Source organism: Eulemur rufifrons, chromosome 16 (assembly GCF_041146395.1).
Source record: "Eulemur rufifrons isolate Redbay chromosome 16, OSU_ERuf_1, whole genome shotgun sequence".
Lineage (NCBI taxonomy): Eukaryota > Metazoa > Chordata > Mammalia > Primates > Lemuridae > Eulemur > Eulemur rufifrons.
In genome coordinates this window covers 9751792-9774178 of record NC_090998.1, presented here as the reverse complement: position 1 = coordinate 9774178, position 22387 = coordinate 9751792, and positions in this window count along the sequence as shown.

The window sequence follows — 22387 nt, the reverse complement described above, 5'->3', positions numbered from 1 at the left end:
CTTTATAAGAGTATAGATATAGCCAGAAGTTAACCAGCCATTGTTCCCTAACTTCCTCACTGCTGTAACGGGTTACGGCCTGATGGCACTATCATCTCTGATAGGTACAAGATTTGTGACTTTCCCCACTACCTCTGCAGATAACATTGCTATTGTATGGCCCAAAGACTTGTGCTTCTATAGATAACCTTGCTATTATAAAGTCTAAGACTGGTCTTTGAAATATTTTTCAGACTCTGCATTCCGACGGGACCCACCGACATCAAGGGGACCTGTGGATAGGTGTGGGAACAGATCCAACAGCCTGGAGACCACCCCCCCATCCAGGAAATCTGCCACCTGAGAAGATAATCTCTATGAGTTCATTCCCCCACCAATGAACAGACCCAATAGCCTAGCCCTTTTCTCACTAAACTATCCTTAAAAACCCTTTTTCCCAAATTCTCAGGGAGATGGATTTGAGAAATTACTCCCGTCTCCTCACCTGGTACCTTGGGAGATAAACTCTTTCTCTGCTGTGACCCCTGCTGTCTCGGTCCATTGGCCTCCACTGGGCAGTGGACAAGGGACCCAGCTGGGCTGTAATAGGACCCTTTGCATACAGAAGTCAAAAGCCTCTTGTGCCTCTCATAGGTGGAATAAAACAGGAAAGTAAAGGTTGTTTATGGCTTAAAAACAGAAAAACAGATTTTAGGAGAGAGTGGAAAAACCTTGGCTAGTTAGCAGAAGATGGTCCTGTTATGTAAATGAAGGCTTGTGGATAGAAGCCCTCAGAGAGAATAGATGACAAATGTTTCTCTTTATACCTTTAAAGGTGTCAGACTCAAAGCTTTTCTAAATCAGGGAAGGATAGACTTGGCTGCATTTTTTAACAGATGTACATTCCACCCCCCCATCCCCCCACCAAGAGATCTTTGCAATGTTACTTTTATCTGTGAGGCTATGACAGCTATTTGAAACTATGTCAAAGAAATATATTTAATATTTTGGGGTAAAGTATTTCTAATCTCCTTTAGTCCTGACTTTGAAACTAAAAAGCTTTATGTATTAAAAAATGGGCTGATAGTATTGGAGAAATTTGGGGTAGAGGTTGTTAGAGACAGAAACAGGACTGAGGGGGTAAAAAAGAAAACAAACAGGTAAATGAGGAACAAAAAGTAAATTTAAACATTTTGTTCCATATCTTCTTTAGTCGGTCTCTTAGTTCTGTGAATAAATCAGTTTGGTGAAACAGCTGTGTCTCATCCTAGGAGCTGGGATTGTATAGGAGCTTTGAAGCAACAAACTTTAGTATTTGTAGCAAGTACTAAACTAGCTGGGTAGAAAAACAATAGTTTTAGGAGCAGAGATGGAAGGAGGGGTGAGAGCAAGAAGAAACGGAGTTGGGATTGAAGAAAGAAAGAGTCAACTTTAAATATTTCACATGTGCCATTTTTAAATTTTAGTTTATGGAATCTCTTTTAATTTTAAATGATTTTCATTGAGGGAGGATATCTAGACTCCTGACTTTATTTAAAAGGTTTGAAATACGACTTACAGACTATTCGTTGTTTTGTAAGGTTTGATAGGCTATTTGTTTGAATTCAGCACATAGACAAACTAGAGGTCTCCTAAGATTTCTGTTGTTGCCAGCAAATCTTTCAATCATCACACGTTAGCTCTATTTAGGTTCCCAAATATTTCCAAGAATTTTTTCATAGTTCTTAGAGATGGTAGCCGCTGCAGTCTCTGATGGTGGTGGATCGGAGACTGTCTCCTTAAAACTCAGGTTTTCTATAACTGCACTTAACTTATGACACAGGGTATCACTCCTGTGCTCTTAATGTGAGGGTCCCCACAAAACCTTATCAACCAGCTGAGCCCGACTACATCCCCACCCCCAAACCCATGGCCAACAAAGACATTCCCTACAGGGTCTAGAATTGAGGGAACGGAAATCAGGAAGAAATAAAGAGAAGGGGTGGAGAGAAATAAAGCCTTGGAGATGTTCATCCTAAAAGCCGGAGATCTTGGATCCCGGGGAGCTCACCCAAGTTCTTCCCAGAGAGGTGGAGGAGACAGCTGAGCTATCAATGGTTGCTGCATTGACTTCCAATCATGCTGGGGGAAACCAGGGGTCTCCTTGGATCCCTTCATGGTTATCAATTTGTTAACTGAAAAAAATAATAAGGTTTCTAACTTGGAAAGGAGAGCTTTATGTTTTATAAAGGGTAACAGCCTAGGACAGCTATTCCAGCAGGCTGGACAGCGGGGCTCCCCGCCACAAGCCAGGAACACATGCTCTGAGGCAAGGACAATGGGAACAAGAACTTTTACTTCGCAGGATGGCTAAGTATACATACTTTATAAGTCATGAATATTTATAAAAGGGAAAACATACACATACACAGTTGTGCTTTATACCTCCCATCCCCGCATGGCTGGGAACGCTCTGGGTCCCCTTGGCCAAGAGCTGTCCACTCAGTCCACGGGGACTTAGGATTTTACTTTTAGTTCACACAATATACATTCCAGTAGCCATGAATGAGAAATTTATTTTGATCTCACTGCTTAAGGAAAATGTGTACATTTTCTGGGTGGAAAGAAAATTGCTAACATCCTGCTACAAATTAGTCTCTTCTTAAGAGCGAGAGAGGAATCCCTGAAAAGGAAGAAAATGATTCTGACCTGATAAAGTCTCCTGGTAAACATGCTAACTAGCAAACAATAGTGGGTTTCCCTTGCCAAAATCCTTATGTATGAAATTTTTTTAACAGGATGTATTAGATTATCTACATGGTTTATGGTGAAAACGAAACATAAGATAAAACTAGAATCTATGGTGCAGGGCTTCCTAAAAATGTCACATAAGGTATATAACCACCTGAGCATAAAATGAAGATGTGACTTGACCAAACATCTCCTTTTGTGTAAGTGATGCTGCTACAAATCCCACTGAGAGATCTCATATGTTAATCTGTTAGTCTTGGCCAGAGAGTGTCCTAAGAGGAAAGAAAGGAGACCTGAGTAGCTATATTGGCAGGCCTGCACTTCTCATGGTTTTGTGTTTTGTTTTTTTTTTTTTTTTGGTTTTTTTTCCCTGCATCTTGCAACTATCGTAGCACTGAGATTATTAGTAAAGCTTGATACTGGGTGAAATCTCTGAAGATGCTTGTAAATCTGACTTGACAGTCCAATCTTTGGTGATAATTTCTTGAGAAACTGGTAAGATTTGTCCACATGGATAATGAGAAATATGCACGTAGTTATATGTATACAATCAAACACGCATTCAAACATATGAAATGCCTCTTCATCTTCTCTCACAGCAGAAGTTGCCATTGCCCCTCTCGTACCCCTAGAAACTATTGTACTCGGGCAAACTTCTGCATCTCTAGGACTGGGGCCTTCTTTTGCCCTGGACCCGATGACAGCTTTGCTGCCCTCACATCAAGGAATCTCAGAACTTGATATATAAATACCGCAGCTTCTTTTGCTTGTCTAAGATGCGAGGGCGGCTTGGGGATGCATGCTTTAAAAAAGAAAGGCATCATTGTAGCTCAGAACACACCACCCAAAATATGGCTGTAGGAGACCAGAATACGCCACCCCAAGATGCTCTTCTTTGGCATATTTCAAGCTGGTTCTTATGGGACACTACAGCACAGGAGTAGCTCATATAAAAAACCGCTCTTTTGTAAAGGAAATTTACATCTATAAAGAAAATCTATGTTAGAAAATTTATCTATATTCAGAGCAGGACTGCTGCTAGACAACCTCTGTAGCCTGAGAGATTCTCACCTGCATAACAAGGAAACCTTTATTGACCAAGCATTTCCTCTCCAACCCTGCCCACTACTGGTCTCCCTTCCCTACCCCAGAAACCCTGTTCCTTTCAGTAGCTCAGGATGCTGTATAAGCTTCCATCACTTAGCCCTTCTAAGAGTCTCCTATTTCTGTGGGACCCCGGTGGCTTTCTCGCTGTTGATCTGTTTTATGTCCACTTAACTGGTAGCCTCACCAAAGGATCTATGAAGGTGAAGAGAAGCCATTTCTCCCTCCCTTACAAAGTGAAAAAATTGTGTCCCATCCCCAAGACTAAGAAAAACTCCCCTTATTTGAGGAGAAGGAGGAGAAGCATAAAAGCACAGTGGTGGATGAGGGCAGGCAGGTGACAGGGAGACATCAGAGAAGCAGGACAGCACGCCTCTGACAGGAGGGAGCCTGCTGTTGGAAGACAGGTGCATTGGATGGCACTCATGTGCCACTCAGACTAGCACTGCCCTCCATCCATGTCCTGAGTCAATATGGGAGTGGAGTAAACATCTGAAGACAATCCACCCTCTATGTGGATGAGTAGAGGCCTCCTCGTTCTATTGCCCTCGCTTTGTTGTGCTTCCCAGACACAGTGTTTTCTACACACTGAAGGTTTGTGGCAACCCTGCAGCCAGCAAGTCTCTCAGCACCATTTGTCTGACCACATGTGCTCACTGCACGTCTCTCTGTCACATTTGTCATTTTCACAATGTTTCAAGCCTTTTCATTATTATTATATTGTTATGCTGATCAGTGTTAAAGTACGCCCCCAACTCACAGACAAAATGGACTCCCCATGGCTAACTGAGGGTCTCAAAGTTACAACAGAAGGAAAGGACCATGGCTGGGGGTGAAAGTGGTCACTTACTCTGTGTTCTCAGAAAAATGTTGCAAAAGCGTCACAGGACCTCCCTTTCCACAATCAAGCCAAACCAGTTCCTGTTATTTGTTGACTGCAGCTGGAAATTCCCCAGCTGACCACCAACAGACCACCTGGTGTCAACCCACCCACCATTTGGAAGAAGCCAATTAGGAGGGACTGGTAAACTGGGGCTCAAATGTCATCCCATCAGGACTCTGTTCCTCAGGCCCCTGACACCCCTCCCCTGCCCTGTAGTTCTTGCCTTAGTAATCTCTAAATCTGCAAATTGCTTTTAGAAAATAAAGTTCTCTTTTCACCTAAATCTCTTGGTCTTTTTTTAGCATCTGTAATCAATGATCTTTGGTGTTACTATGGTAATAGTTTTGAGGTGCCAAGAACCATACCCATAGAAGATGTGCTGTGTGTGTTCTGACCACTCCACTGACTGACATAGCTCTGGCTCCATCCCCCTTCTCAGGCCTGCCTATTCCATGAGACACAACAAGATTATAATTAGGCCAATTAATGTAACCTTACAATGGCCTCTATGTGTACAAGTGAAAGGAAGAGCTGGATATCTTTAACTTTCATAAAAAGCTAGAAGTGATTAAGCTTCATGAGGAAGGCATGTTGAAAGCCTAGATAGTCTGAAAACTAGGCCTTTTGAACAAAACAGCTAGCCAAGTTGTGAATATAAAGGACAGTTCTTGATGGAAATTAAAAGTGCTACTGCAGCAAACACAAAAATGATAAGAAAGAAAACATCCTTATTGCTGAAGTAGAGAAAGTTTTAGTGGTCTGGATAGAAGATCAAACCAATTACAACATTCCCTTAAGCCAAAGCCTAATCCAAAGCAAGGCCCTAACTCTTCAACTCCATGAAGGCTGACAGAGGCAATCAGGCTGCAGAACATAGGCAGGAAGCTAGCAGAGGTTGGTTTATGAGGTTAAGGAAAGAAGCCATCTCCATAACGTGAAAGTGCAAGGTGAAGCCGCAAGTGCTGATGCAGAAGCTGGAGCAAGTCATCCAGTAGATCTAGCCAAAATCACAGACTAAAGAACAAATTTTCAATGTAGACAAAACAGCATAACATTGGAGATGATGCCAGCTAGGACTTTCATAACTAGAGAGCACAAATCAATGCCAGGCTTCAAACCTTCAAAGGACAGATTGGCTCTCATGTCAGGGGCTATTGCAACTGCTGACTTAAGTTGAAGCTCATGCTCATTTTTCATTCTGAAAACCTGAGGGCCCTTAAATATTATGATAAATATACATTTCCTGTGCTCTATAAATGGAACAACAAAGCCTGGATGATGGGACAGCCCTTTATAGCGTGGTACTAAATATGTAAGACCAAGGTTTAGAGTTAGTGCTCAGGTAAAAAAAACAAATTTATTTTAAAATACTGCTTATCATTTTTATGGGTATTATTAAATATATAAATAAATATGTGTCATTTCTAAACATATGCATCACCATGTAAAACATAATTAAAATATAGATATTTATAAAAGAAACTTTACTACTGCTTATTTATAATGCAGAGGATATAAATAGATGGAAAATCATACCATGCTCATGGATGGGCATTATCAATATTGTTAAAATGGCTAGACTATGCAAAGTGACCTACAGATTCAATGCAATTGGTATGGAAATATCAACATTATTCTTAGCATATCTAGAGCAAATAATTCTATGCTTTATATGAAACCAGAGAAGAGCCTGTACAGCCAGGCAACCTTAAGCAAAAAGAACAAATTGGGAGGCATCAATCTATCAGACTTCAAGCTATACTACGAGGCTATAGTAACCAAAACAGCGTGGTACTGGCACAAGAACTGAGACATTGATGACTGCAACAAGACTGAGAACCCAGACATAAAACCATCCTCATGTAGCCAATTGATCTTTGACACAACAGACAAAAGCATACACTGGGGAAAAGAATCCCTATTCAATAAATAGTGCTGGGAAAATTGGACAGCCACATGTAGAAGACTGAAACAGGATCCACATCTGTCACCTCTCATACAAATCAACTCACAATGAATAACAGAACTAAACCTAAGGCATAAAACCATAAGAATTCTAGAAGAAAATGTTGGAAAAATTCTTATAGACATCAGCCTCGGCAAAGAATTTATGAAGAAGGCCCCCAAAGCAATCACATCAACAATAAAAATAAATAAACGGGGGCTAATCAAATGAAAAAGCTTCTGCCCAGCCAAGGAAACTATTACAAGAGCAAACAGACAACCTACAGAATGGGATGACATATTTGCATTCTACACATCTGATAAAGGGCCGATAACTAGAATCTACATAGAATTCTAGAAAATGAGCAAGAAAATATCAAACAACCCCATTATAAAGTATGGAAAGGACATGAACAGAATCTTTTCAAAAGAAGACAGACTAATGCCCAACAAACATATGAAAAATGCTCAACATCTCTAACCATCAGGGAAATGCAAACCAAAACCGCAATGAGATATCACTTAACTCCAGTGAGAATGGCTTTTATCAAAAAGACCCAAAACAACAAATATTGATGTGGATGAAGAGAGATAGGAACAGTCGTCCAGTGCTAATGGGACTTTCAATTAATACACCCTCTATTTAAAGTAGTATGAGATACCTCAAAGAACTGAAAGTAGAACTGCCATTTGATCCAGCAATCCCACTGCTGGATATTTACCCAAAGGATAAAAAACATTTTATAATAAAGACATCTGCACTCAATGTTCATTGCAGCACAATTCACAGCTGCAAAGATGTGGAAACACCAAAGTACTACAATAGCCATAAAAAAAAAATGCTGAAATAATCCCTCTTGTATTAACCTGCATGGAGCTGGAGCCCATTCTACTAAGTGAATTATCACAAGCATGGAAAAACAAGCACCATATGTGCTACCATTAAATTGGTACTAATTGTTCAACACTTGTGTGCACACATGGAAGTGACATTCATCAGGTGTCAGGGAGGTGGGAGGGAGGAGGGGATGGTAAATTCATACCTAACGGGTGTGGGGCACACTGTCTGGGGTTTGGGTACACTTGTAGCTCTGACTCTGGGGGTGCAAAGGCAATATATGTAACCAAAGGGTTTGTACCCCATAATATTCTGGAAAAAAATATAAATCAAGAAAAAAGATGTACATGATAAAAAAAAGAATTGCATGACAAACAGAAAACAATTAACAAAATCACAATAATTTTTCCCTATCAATAATTATTCTGAGTGTGAATAGATTAGATTCCACAATCAAAGAGTGTAGAGTGGCTGAATGGATTTTCTTAAAAATCCAACTATATGCTGTCTATAAGAATTCACAGTGGATTTCAGAACAAGAATATACTGAAAGAGAAGGGATAGAAAAAGAGGGGTAAGAAAAAGAGAAGAAATGGCTATATTAAAATCATAACAAAAGCTTTAGTTCAAAAACAGTCACAAAGAGACAAGGAAAGACATTATATAATGATAGAGGAGTTAATTCACCAGAAGGATGTAACAATCATAAATATGTATGTACCCAACATCAGAGCACCTAAATGTATAAAGCAAACATTAATGGAACTTAAGGCAGAAATGGATGGAAATACAAAAATAGTAGGAGACTTCAATCCTCCACTTTCAATAATAGATGGAACACCAAAACATAAAATCAACAAAGACCCAGATGACTAAATCAACGCTGCAAACCAAATCACATGCAGATATGTACAGAACATTCCATCCAACAGCATCAGAATGTACATTCTTCTCAAGTGCACAAGGATCATTCTCCAGGATAGATCACATCTGAGGTCATAAAAGAAGTCTTAAAAAATTAAGAAGATTTAAATCACACAAAATATCTTTTAAAACATAAAAAGAAGGAAACTAAAAATCAACAGAAGGAAAACTTGAAAATTAATAAATATGTGATAATTAAACAACACACTTTTGAAGAAGCAATGGTTCAAAGAATAAACCAAAAGGGAAATTTTAAAAGTAACTGGAATAAATGAAAACAAAAATAACAAAATTTATGGGATAGAACAAAGGTAGAACTAAGAAGGAAATTAATAGTACTGAACATGTACATTAATCAAGAAGAAAAATTTAAAACAATCTAACTTTATATCTTAAGGAATTAAGAAGGAGAAGAAAAAAGAAAAAACTAGGCCCAAATTTAGCAGAATGAAGGAAACAATAAAGATTAGAGTAGAAATGAATAAAATGGAAAATAGGAAAACAATACAAAAGTAAACAAACCTAAGATTAGTTTCTGGAAAGCATAAATAAATTCACAAAATTTAGCTTGACTAATTAAAAAAAGAGAGAAGCTTCAAATAAATAACATCAGAAATAAAAGAGGAGATATTGAAACTGATGCCACAGAAATACAAAGGACCATAAGAAACAACTAGGAGCAATCAGAAGCCAACAAACTGGATAACCTGGAAGAAATGGATGAATGCATAAAAGCATATAACCTACCAAGACTGAATAATGAAGAAAAAGAAAATTTGAACAGACATAACTTTTCCTCTAATATCAAAATGCTCTCATTGTCATGGATCTGCAGACTTTGTACACTTAAAATGTCCATATTACATAAAGTGATCTACAGATTCTGTGAACTTCCTATCAGTATCTCAATCACATTTTATACATAATTAGAAAAAATGAATTTAAAATTTATATGGAACCACAAAACACCCTGAATAGCCAAACTGATCTTGAGGAAGAAGAAGAGAGCCAGAGGCTTCAAACTTCCTGACATGAAAATATATTGCAAAGCTACAATAACTAAAAAGTATGATACTGGCACAAAGACAAACACATAGACCAATTAAACACAATAGAGAACCTAGAAATAAGCTCTTGTGAATATACTTAAATGATCTTTGAGTGTCAAGACCACTCAATGGGGAAAGACAGTCTTCAACAAATGATGATGGTAAAAATGGATATTCCTATGCAAAAGAATAAACCCATTCACTAATCTTACAGTACACACAAAAATAAATTCAAAATGGATTAAAGGCTTACATGTAAGTACTGAAACTGTAAAACTCCTAGAAAACAAAGTAGGGGGAAACCTTTATGACACTGGTCTTGGGAATGATTTCATGGATCTGACACCAAAAGCACAGGCAACAAGAGAAAAAATAGACAAATGGGACGACATCAAAACTAAATAGCTTCCTCACACCAAAGAAAACAACCAACAGAGAGAAAAGACAACCTACAGAATGAGAGAAAATATTTGCAATCATACACCATGTAAGGAATTAATATCCAAAACATGTAAGGAACTGCTACAACTCAATTGCAGAAACACAAATAACCCAAATGAAAAATGGACTGAAGATAGAATGGACATTTCACCATAGAAAACATACAAATGGTCACAAGATATATGGAAAAGATGCTCAATGTCACTAATCATCAGGGAAATGCAAATTATAACCATAAAATATCACCTCACACCTGTAAGGATGGCTATTGTCAAACAAAAGACAAAAATTGATGAGGATATAATCAGAAGACTTGTTCACTTTTGGTGGAAATGCAAAATTATGCTATTGCTATGGAAAAAAGTATGGAGAGTCCCCAAAAATTAAAATTAGATTTACCATATGATGCACCAATCCCATTTCTGTGTATTAATCCAAAAGAAATAAAATGAGAATGTCAAAGAGATGTTGGCACACTAATGTCCATTGGATCAGTATTCACAGGAGTCAAGGTATAGTATATACATACAATGGAATATTATTCAGCCTTCAAAAATAAAATCCTGAAATATGTAACAACATAGATGAACCTTGAGAACATGATGCTAAGTGAAATAAGCAAGTCACAGAAGGATGAGCACTGCATGATTCCACTTAAATAAGGCATCTCAAGTAGTCAAGCTTATAGAATTCTAGCATAAATTATGATTGCCAGTGTTGGAGAGAGGAAAAAATGGGGAGTTCCTAAACAAAGGGCATAAAGTCTCAATTATACAAGATGAACAAATTCTAGAGCTCTACAATAAAACATTGTACCTATTGTTAATAATTCTTTATTGTGCACTTGAAAATTGGTTAAGATGGTAGATCTGATGTGTTCTTACTGCAATAAAATAAAATTATTTAAAAATAGAAAATTGGATGCAAAAATACATAAAAAGGATAGTATATCATCAACAACTGTGGCTTATCCCTATAATGAAGGGTTGGTTAGTTACCATTAGAAAGTAAATCAACATATTAACAAACCAGGGGGGAAAAAGGATATGATATCAATAGAGACAGAATAAAGCATCTGGTAAAATGGTATGTACACCCTGATAAAAATTTTCATCACATTAGGAATAGAAGGAGATCTTCCTCCATCTGGTGAAGGCCATTTATGAACATCCTATAGCTAAAATTAAGTATAAATCCTACAGCTAAGATTAAGTATAAAGATGAAAAAGTGAATTTTTATGCTGTAAGATAAATAGCAAAACAAGGATGTCTACTCCTACCACTGATATTCAGCTTTGTATTGAATGTTCTGGCTACTGTGACCAGGCAAGAAAAAAAATAAAGGCCTTCAGTTTTGAAAAGAAAGAAATAAAGCTGTCTTTGTTCATCTTTGCAGAAAATCCAATAGAATCTACAAAATAGTACTAAAATACATGAGTGTAGACAGGTTGCAAGATAAAAGATACATATGAAATCAATTGTGTATATGTGTATAATTGCAATGAAGGTTTTAAAAATTGAAATCAGGAACTACAATTTATAAAATAGCTTAAAAAACAATAGGATACTTGAGGGGAATTCTCATAAGAATGTACAAGACCTGCATGCTAAAAACTGCAAAACATTGCTGAATGCAATTTAAGAATATTGAGGTATAAGGCATAAACCTTGTTTAAGGATAGGGAGACTGAAAAATAAAAAGGAATTAACTATTAATACATTTAACAACATGAATATGAAAATAATTACGCTGAGTAAAAAATTCATACAACATAACTCCTGACCTCAAGAGTATACATTGTATGATTCTATTTCTATAAAACAGTAGAAAATGTGAATCTATAGTAACAAGATACAGTGTAATACATAACTGTGGGGGGAGCAGGAGGAAAGTATTCCATAGGGGCAAAAGGACACTTTTTGAGGTGATATATATTCTTTATATTGTTGAGGTGATGGGTTCACATATGTGTAGATACAGAAATATATGAAATTATTTTTTTTTCAAAGACAGGGTCTTACTCAGTTGCCCAGGCTTGAGTGCAGTAGCAACATCATTGCTCACTGAAGGCTCCTACTCCTGGATTCAAGCAATCCTCCTGCTTCAGCTTCCTGAGTAGCTGGGCCTACAGTGCATTCCACCACACCTAGATAATTTTTCATATTTATTTGTTTATTTTTGTGGAGACAGGGCCTTGCTATGTTGCCCAGGCTGGTATAGAACTGCTGATCTCAAGCAATCCTCCTGCCTTGGCCTCCAAAAGTGCTGGGATTACAGGCATAAGCCACTCACTGCTTCATGCCTAAGTATGTGAAATTTATTGTATATAGATTATACTGCAATTAAACCACTAAAAATAAATAATGACCCAAAATCGTAAAAACATGCTCTACATAGAAAAGGATATAAAAATGAAAAATATTAGGGATAAGCATCATTAGTTATTACAGAAATGGACATTAAATGTACAATTATATACAAACATATATCATCCAGAGGTCTTTAGACTAAAATAAATAATACTGTGTGTTGGCAAGGATGTGGAGTAACACGCCCACATAAACCACTGGTGAGGTTATAAATAAATTTTATAAGTAACTTTTAATATAATGGTCTAAATCATTATCTAAAGGAACTAAATATATGCCAACATATGACTAAGAAATTCAATAATTAAGCACATACTCAAAAGATATGGGTGCATCTGTCCAACAAGGAGATACACAAAAATGTTTATACTGTTTTTATTCATAATAGTCAAAAAGTGGAACACAGCAAATATTGAAAAACATTAGAATAGATAAGCAAATCGTGGTATATTCTTAATAATTCTACATGACAATAAAAATAATAAGCTACTGCCACAAAAAAAAAATATGGATGAATCTCAAAGACATTAACACTTAATATTGAAGGCACGGGCCAGGCACAGTGGCTCATGCCTGTAATCCTAGCACTTTGGGAGGCCGAAGAAGGAGGATGGATGGAAACCAGGAGTTTGAGACCAGATTAAGCAAGAGCAAGACCCCATCTCTACAAAAGGTAGAAAAATTCTCCCAGCATGATAGTGTGCTCCTGTAGCTCCAGCTACTTGAGAGGCTGAGGCAGGAGGATCGCTCCAGCCCAGGAGGTTGAGGTTGCAGTGAGCTGTGACAATGCCACTGCACTCTAGCTGGGGCAATACAGCAAGACCATGTCTCAAAAGAAAAAAAAAAAATAGAAGCCACAAAGACCATATATGTTAACTTACCATTTATACAAATTCAAAAACAGGCAAAAGAAATGCACATTTTTAGAAATAGAGTGGTGATTTTCTTGGAACAGCAGGGACACTATCAATGAGGAAGCCACATGAGAGTCTTGGTGGTGGTACCCAGGTGGTGATTGCATCAGTGTAGACATAGGTTAAAAATTAAATGTACATTTAAGATTGGTATACTTTGTTCTGTTTTCTCTCAGTGAAAAATATATAAAGAGGTGAGCTATTATCAATGAAATACTTAGTGTAAATAAGGAGATCAATGATGAAAAATTTCATGAGAACAGTGTGTGGATCAGGTCTGTGAGGAGGTAGTTCAATACCAGCAGGTGGATAGAGGCTCCTGGAAGGATGTTTTCAAGGAGAACAAAGTGACACTCGTGGATTATACAATGATAGAGGACTTAAAAAAAAAACCAACAATTTGTCAGAAGAATTTGCTTTTTATTTCATAGTGGTTATAACAACAGAACCTCAAAGAAGGAGATATAATTCCAGTTTAGTATTGGGCTTTCAAATGTCCTCTATTCATAGGGTCAGGATGATAAAATACCTTTTGCTAGCTAACTACTGTACAGAACAAATTAGCCTCCAATTTATTAGCATAAAGCAATAAATACTGATCACACCACACAGTCTCTGAACATCAGGAATTAGGAGCAGCCGAGCAAGGTGCTCTGGCTCAGGACCTCTCATGAGGTTGCCGTCACATGCAAGCTGGGACGCAGTTATCTGAAGGCTTAACGCTGGCTGGACAGTCTGCTTCCAAGAAGGCTCCTCGCATGTCTGTTGAGTAGAGGCTGCAGTCCCTCGCTGGCTGTTCACGAGAGGCCTTGGTACTTTGCCACATGGACCATGTCAAAGAGTTGCTCATAACGGGATAGCTGGCTCCCCTCAAATCAAGTGATCTGAGAAAAGGGTAAGGCAGAACACACACTATCTGTTATCATCTAGCCTCAAGAGAGACACACTATAATTTCTGCCTTATGATATTGGTCACACTGATCAATCTTTATACAGTATGCTTGATTACTTCAAAAAGGTTGGATTCCTAGAGGCAGGCATCATTAGGAGCATCTAGGAAGCTGTCTATGAAAGTCTTTAGCCCCAAATAATTTATGTCTCTCCCACATGCAAAATGGACACCTACCCCACCCCCCAAAAATCTCATTCCATTATACCATCAGCTCAAAGTCTAGAAGTTTTTCAGGTGCAGGTTGGATGAGGCTCCTCAAGTGTAGTTCCTTAAGTTTAGCTTCTTGAGTAAAATTTCTCTCCATCTGAAAATCTGTGGAATTAATAATGCTAGTGATTTTCTTTCCTTATATACTCATCATCCAAAAAAACAAACACAGTATACATTCTTATTAAAAAGGGAGAAGCGAATGAGAAGCAGAACGTAGTCACTGATGCATAGTAATTCTAAAAGCCACCATAGAAAATGATGGGACTTACTTACTTAGGACTTAGTCTTATTTCTGCTACAAAATGACTATAATTATTAGATACACCTTATAGGTTCTTGGTTCTGCCCTCTGAATCACCCTTACTTTTAAATAAAATGTAGCACTTCATTTTAATTTTGTAGTTTTCTTGGTGTGTTTCATGCTTGCAAAAGTTTGGGGACCAAAAGTATGTATGTATGTATATATGTATTTATTTGTTTTACTGTCTCTGTCCCTTTCAGTCTAAGCTGGCCATGTTTTTACTGATGTAATCATTTTAAAAATGTTTTTGGATCTCCTATGAGTATTTTTGGGGTTCATTCCATTCACAAAAACCACACACCAACTTCTCTACCTGGAGTTTCTACTGAGATCCCTAAGGGACAATGCCCTAAAGCTGAAGTTCCCAAAATCTTTGGCACCAGGGACAGGTTTCATGGAAGACAATTTTTCCATGGACTAGTGGGGTGGGAGGGAGTAGGATGGTTTTGTGATGATTCAAGTGTATTACATTTATTATGCAGTCAAGCCTCTCTGCTAATGATAATCTGTATTTGCACCTGCTCCTCAGGGCTGGCATCACCACCCCAGCTCCACCTCAGATCATCAGGCATTAGATTCTCATAAAGAGTTCGCAACCTAGATCCAACCATGCCCAGTTTACAGTAGGGTTCTCTCTCCTATGAGAATCTAATGCTGCCACTGATCTGACAGGAGGCGGAGCTTATGTGGTGATGTGAGTGATGGGAGCAGCAGGAAATACAGATGAAGCTTTGCTCACTGGCCTGCTGCTCACCCTCTGCAGTGAAGCCCAGTTCCTAGCAGGCCACGGACTTGTACCAGTCCAGGACCAGGAGTTGGGAACTGCAGCCCTAAAGCTTCCTAGAAGCTGTAACGTCTGACTAAGACAATCTGTAAAGTTCACCCTTTATAGATCCTTTGACAGAATTGAGGCACCATTTCTGCTCTTTTTGGAATATTAACAAGAAATTTTATAGGCACACACAAACCTTTTCGACCATGATTTTTCAGAAGTACTCTGGATTTGATCTTTGCTCAGAATCGATTTCTTAATTGTAGCATTATTTGACATTTGAAGAATCCACGAATCTCAAAACCAGCAAGCTCTGGCTCCTTTTTGTTTAAAAATCCTTCCATTAGCTTATGTCTGTTCTATAGCATTGTAATACAAGTAGCAGGGAGAAATCACATAGGATCTTCCACACTCTGACTGGAAATGGCTTTAGATACTTCTCCCAAATCATTAAGTACATTTTCTACCTTCCAAACAACTATAGACAATTGTGTTGCTAAACACCATGGCACTAAATAGAAACAATTTTGCCTTCTCCAGTTTCCACTAACAAGTTTTCACTTTCCCATAGCCCTCATTAGAAGGCTTTAGTCTTCCTAGTCCTTCCAGATTCTACCCACTGCAAACTTTAAAGCACTCCAAAATTTCAGTATTTTTTTCTTTATAACAGTACCTCCGTTCTCCATAGCAAGATATGTATTAGTTATCTACTGCTGTGCAGCCCATTACTCCAAAACTCAGAAGCTTAAAAGAATAAATGGGCACTATCTCACACAGTTTCTGAGCATTAGGAATTCCTCAAAAGTGTAGCAGGATGGCCCCGGCTCAGGGCTCTCATGAGGATGCTTTCAGGGGGTTGCCTGGGGCTGTTGTCATCTGAAGACTTGACTAGGCCTGCAAAGGAGGCTCATTACATGGCTGTTGGAATTAGACTCCAGTTCCTTGCTGGCTGTCCCTAAGAGGGTTTGATTCCTTGCCACATGGTCCTTTTAACAGGGGCGTGAGCAGACCTGTTTAACAGGGCTGCTCATGATATGGTAACTGGTTTTCCCTGGGTCAAGTGATATGGGATAGAGAAAAGATGAGGAATCCATGCTATTGTTTATGACCTAGCTCAGAAGTCACATATTTCCACTCTATTCCATTGGTCACACAGATCAACCCTGATACAAAGTGGAAAGAAATTATACAAAGGCATGTATCCCAGAGGTTACAACCATGAGGGGACATCTTCCAATTGGCTATAATATAATTTATAGGCTTTCACCTTTTAATATAAACACAGACTGATAATATAAGATATCTCTGTTTTTATACAATGCAATTTGTAATTAGATTTACAACTGGTAAGATGTGACCTGGAAAAGGATAAAGCAAAGCAGAGGGTAGGATTGATGGTTTGTTTATAGTGTCATCTTACACACATAAACAGGGGTTGGCAAACTATGGCCTGTGGACCAAATCTGCCTCACCACAGGTTTTTGTAAATAAAATTCATTCATAACACAGGCAAACCAGTCATTTAGGTATTAGCTATGTCTTTTAGCACTACGATAGCAAAATTGAGTAGTTTCCGCAGAGACAGGTCCACAATGTTGAAAATATTTACTGTCTAGTTCTTCAGAGAAAGTTTTTCAACACTTGAACCAGGATATAAGGAGAAAATTTTCAGAAGTCACAAAATTTGGAAAAAAAAAAAACCCAGAAATTAAGTATTCCAGACTTTCATGTGCAGACAACTGGAAGGAATCCTAAGGCTGCAGCGAGCACACGCATGCAAGGCTTTCAATACGGACAAAGACTATGATCCTGCATGAAAAGGAGAAATCAGATAAGCAGCAGGGGACCAAGTTCAGGAACAAGCCCCCAATATTCATGCTTCATCACTGGATAAATCTGCTGATGTTTGTGTAATAAAAATTACTTTCAGGAGAGCTGAGGCTGAAGTTTCCTACAGAGTCTTTTATGCCCACTTGGTGACAGAGCAGAGACAAGATATCTAATTGATTATTGTATGCACAAGCCATCAATAAACAAATTGGGCCTAGATTCTACTTGGGTATTTCGTATTTTAACCAACTCACCATAAATCATTAATTAGCTACTCAGTCAGCCCACTGTTCATATCATAACCAATCACCAAAAACAGACTCTTAGGCATCTCCTGAAATCAGCAAAGAGCTGTCCCAGTCCAGTTATGAAATAATTATCTCTCTTATGTATACTATGTTAGCTTGTACATGTCCATAATGGAGGATTAATATATTGGGAAAAATAGAAAATGATTATTTGCCCTGGCATATGTGAATTAACTTCTCAATTAACTTAGGAATCAAAAGACAATGTTTAAACTATGTAAATTATGAAGTAGCAGTTGTGACATATTTCTAGGGGTGTGTTGGTGTGGTAGGCAGAACCCTAAGTGGCTTCCAAAGTTCCCATGCCCGGTGTACACCTCTACAATCCCCTCCTTTTGAGTTTGAATAGGATTTGTGAATAAGATAGAATGTTACTCTGTGTTTAGATTACACTAAAGGACACAGGTGAGGCCATTTTTCAGATGCTATTAAGGTTCCTAATCCTTCACTTAATGAACAGACAGATTTGTCCCTCAGGGGTGGGCCTGTGCTAATGAACTGAACACTTTGAAAGAGACTGAAGGTCAGAGAGAGGGGAAGACAGAGATGTTCTTTTCCTGGCCTTGAAGAAGCAAGCAGCCATGGTGTGACTGCCTAAGCACAGGGGCAACCTCTGGGAGCTGAGGGTCTCAGTTCTATACCACCAGAAACTACATTCTGTCAACAACCTGAATGAGCCTGGAAGAGGACTCCGAGTGCCAAGTGGGGAATGCAGCCTGGCCAAGACCTGATTCCAGCCTTGTGAGACCCTGCACAAGGAAACCAACCTGAGCTATGACAGATTCCTGAACCACTGAAACTGTGAGATAATAAGCATGTTGTTTTAAGTCTGTAATTCTATGGTAATTTGTTATGTAACAGTACATAGCAAACATCGCACACTGTTAGGATAATACTTCAGGGCATCAAGATGAAATTAAGGAAATATAAACTGACCCTTGCTATACTGTTTGACTACTGTGTGTTTTGCATATTTACTTACCCTTTCTGTTCTATATACAACATATATGGTGTCACTCAGTTGAATCCTTCCATGCGCATTCGTCCATTTCATAGCAAAAACAAACAAACAAACAAAAAAACCGAGAGCAAAAGAACATAATGTGTCTCTCCCCAGAGAATATATCAGAAATCTTATATCAGAGGGGATAAAAAGAGATTTGGTACAAACTCATATATGAAAGAAGTCTTTTCCATCCCAAAGACTAGAAAGATATTTTCAGGATGAAGAACAGCAGAATGCAGGTAAGAGTGGGAGGAAGAGTAGTAAAATGAAACAGGTCACATGGGCCTGGACTGAGCGTGACTCAAGTGATAGCACCAGGTTGTGAGAAAGACACACCCTTGGGTGACCAGTGTCCTCCATTCAAGCTGAAATCTTCTGCAAAATGCCCTGAAATCATGTGGGAACATCTGGGCTATAACTGGGAGACAACAGGCCTTTTCTTATCCCAAGGGAAAATATTCATTTCTCTCTGAAATTGGACATCATTCATCACACTTAACACCTCTGTTTTCTCACTACTCTTCAAACTGTAATCAATGTTCATGAGTTCTCTGGCAAAAAAAGGAAAATTAGGCTCTGGACAGCTGATGGGGTAATGATGTGAAAAGTAATAACTAGAACCTATATTTAGGCGTAGCTAAATGAGCACAGTTGAGATTCATCCTGGACAAAAATGATGAAAATTGAGGTTTAGTTCATTATAGAGAAAACCACTCTAAGTGTCAAAACCCAAACAGAAGACATTGCCTTATGGGTAGAGAATAGGGAAATGAGATAGTTGGTACCAAAAATTATTGATTTTCCTTGCAAGCTTACCTAGCATTTTTAAATTTTAATTAAAAATATATTATTTTATAATCAAAAAAACAAAAACATTCCAAACCTCCAGAAAGTATAATGCATAAGCTTTCTTATTTCAAGTTAAACACTTGAAAGTTGTTATAGTCTATCCTGTATATTTCATTATGTAACTTAAATGCATTTTTCCTAATTCAGTCTTCATTGAAGATTATGAACAGTTCAGTTCATAGTTCTGTTTATATTTTGAGAAATAAACTTTAGGACATTCTTTCCTCTTCTAGGCCTTTGTATATTACAAACAACTTTGTTCTTAATTATTGCTATTTAATTGAAATATAAAACTATAAGGCAAATAGAGATGCCAATATAAATTTCTTAGGATTTATGCATGTGACAGTTATAAAATGGAGTTGGTTTTTGGTAGCAGTTACATCAGAAAAATCTCATCCAAGTCACAGCATTGGAAGTAATCATTGTCCCCACTCCTTGTTTGACATGTTCAGAAACCCCTCAGTAAAATGGAGTGCCCCTCTCATCCAAAAAGGGAATTGTCCAGTATTGGACACATAAATTTTAGAAAAGGGAATAAGATCATCACTGTACATGTAAGTGACTCCTTCACTGAAGCATAAGCACACAAGTGTTCTTCTCTGAAGCAGGTGGCAAATGTAAGAAGATTGTGATACGGCACTTTCGGCTCTAAATTAAAACATATAGATATAAAGATATCAATAAAGAACATTAATATTATTGCTATTTCCAGAAAAGTGTGGTGAGATGGCAACTTCCCAATTTAGTGTGCCATACAAAGGACTGAAGTGATGTTGTTATATATTATTTAGTGTGAATTAAATTTTATTTAAATTTCTGCTAAGAGAATTTATAAGGATGTAAATAAAAACACACAAATGTGCACTAAAACTACATTGAATTTTATATAAATCATATGCATTATAACGCATCAAAATATTTATAAATTTATCTTACGCTTTAAACAGAAAACATGCAAATAGACAACCTAACGAATAGACTCAAAGAGCTGGAGAAAGAAGAACAGAAAGATCCCAAACCCAGCAGAAGGTGAGAAATTACTAAGATCAAATCAGAACTAAATGAAAAGGACAACAAAGAAACTATAAGGGAAATTAATAAAACAAAAAGTTGGTTCTTTGAAAAGATAAACAAAATAGACACACCTCTGGCTAGACTAACCAAGAGCACAAAAGTAAAATCTCTAATAACCTCCATTAGGAACATGAAAGGAGAAATCACAACCGATGCTACAGAGATACAAGATATCATCTATGAATTCTACAAAAATCTTTATGCACACAAACTGGAGAATGCGGAGGAAATGGACAAATTTTTAGAAACACATAGTCTTCCCAGGCTCAACCAGGAAGAAATAGAGTACCTGAACAGACCAATATCAAGAACTGAAATCGAAACAGCAATAAAAAACCTTCCCAAAAAGAAAAGCCCTGGTCCAGATGGGTTCACACCTGAATTTTACCATACATACAAAGAAGAACTGGTGCCCATCCTACATAAACTATTCTCCAATATTGAGAAGGATGGAGTTCTCCCCAACACGTTCTACCAAGCCAATATAACATTAATACCAAAACCTGGAAAGGACACAACAAAAATAGAGAACTACAGACCAATTTCCCTCATGAATATAGATGCAAAAATTTTCAATAAAATACTAGCAAATCGAATCCAAGTACTTATCAAAAAAGTAATCCACCACGACCAAGTGGGCTTCATCCCAGAGATGCAGGGGTGGTTCAACATACGTAAATCTATAAATGTAATTCACCACATAAATAGAAGCAAAAACAAAAACCATATGATACTCTCATTAGATGCAGAAAAAGCATTTGACAAAATTCAACACCCTTTTATGATAAAAACGCTTAACAAAATAGGCATTGATGGAACCTACCTAAAAATGATACAAGCCATATATGACAAACCCACAGCCAACATCATACTGAATGGGGAAAAACTGAAAGCACTCCCACTTAGAACTGGAACCAGACAGGGCTGCCCATTGTCTCCATTACTTTTCAACATAGTATTGGAAGTCCTTGCGAGAGCTATCAGGCAAGAGAGCAGAATCAAGGGAGTCCAAATAGGGAAGGGAGAGATCAAACTCTCACTTTTTGCTGATGATATGATGTTATATCTGGAAAACCCCCAGGATTCAACCAAGAGACTCCTGGAATTGATTAACGAATACAGCAAAGTCTCAGGCTACAAAATTAATATACACAAATCAGAGGCATTTATATATGCCAATAACAGTCAATCGGAAAACCAAATTAAAGACTCAATACCCTTCAAAATAGCAACAAAGAAAATAAAATATCTAGGTATATATCTAACTAAAGAGGTAAAGGACCTCTATAAGGAAAACTATGAAACACTGAGAAAAGAAATAGCAGAACTTGCAAATAGATGGAAAAATATACCATGCTCGTGGATCGGAAGAATCAACATTGTTAAAATGTCTATACTACCCAAAGTGATCTACAGATTCAATGCAATCCCTATTAAATTACCAACAGCATTCTTTACAGACATAGAGAAAATAATTATACACTTTGTATGGAATCAAAGAAGACCCCGTATAGCAAAAGCAATTTTAAGCAACAAAAACAAAATGGGAGGTATTAATTTGCCAGACCTCAAACAATACTACAAGGCCGTGGTTCTTAAAACAGCCTGGTATTGGCACAAGTGCAGGGACACAGACCAGTGGAACACAACAGACAATCCAAATATAGAACCATCCTCATATAGTCACCTAATTTTTGACAAAGCGGGAAAGAATATACTCTGGGGACAAGAATCCCTATTCAATAAATGGTGCTGGGAGAATTGGTTAGCCACTTGTAGAAGACTGAAACAGGACCCACAGCTTTCACCTCTCACAAAAATCAAATCACGGTGGATAACAGACTTAAACCTTAGGCGTGATACAATCAGAATTCTAGAAGAAAATGTAGGAAAGACTCTTACAGAC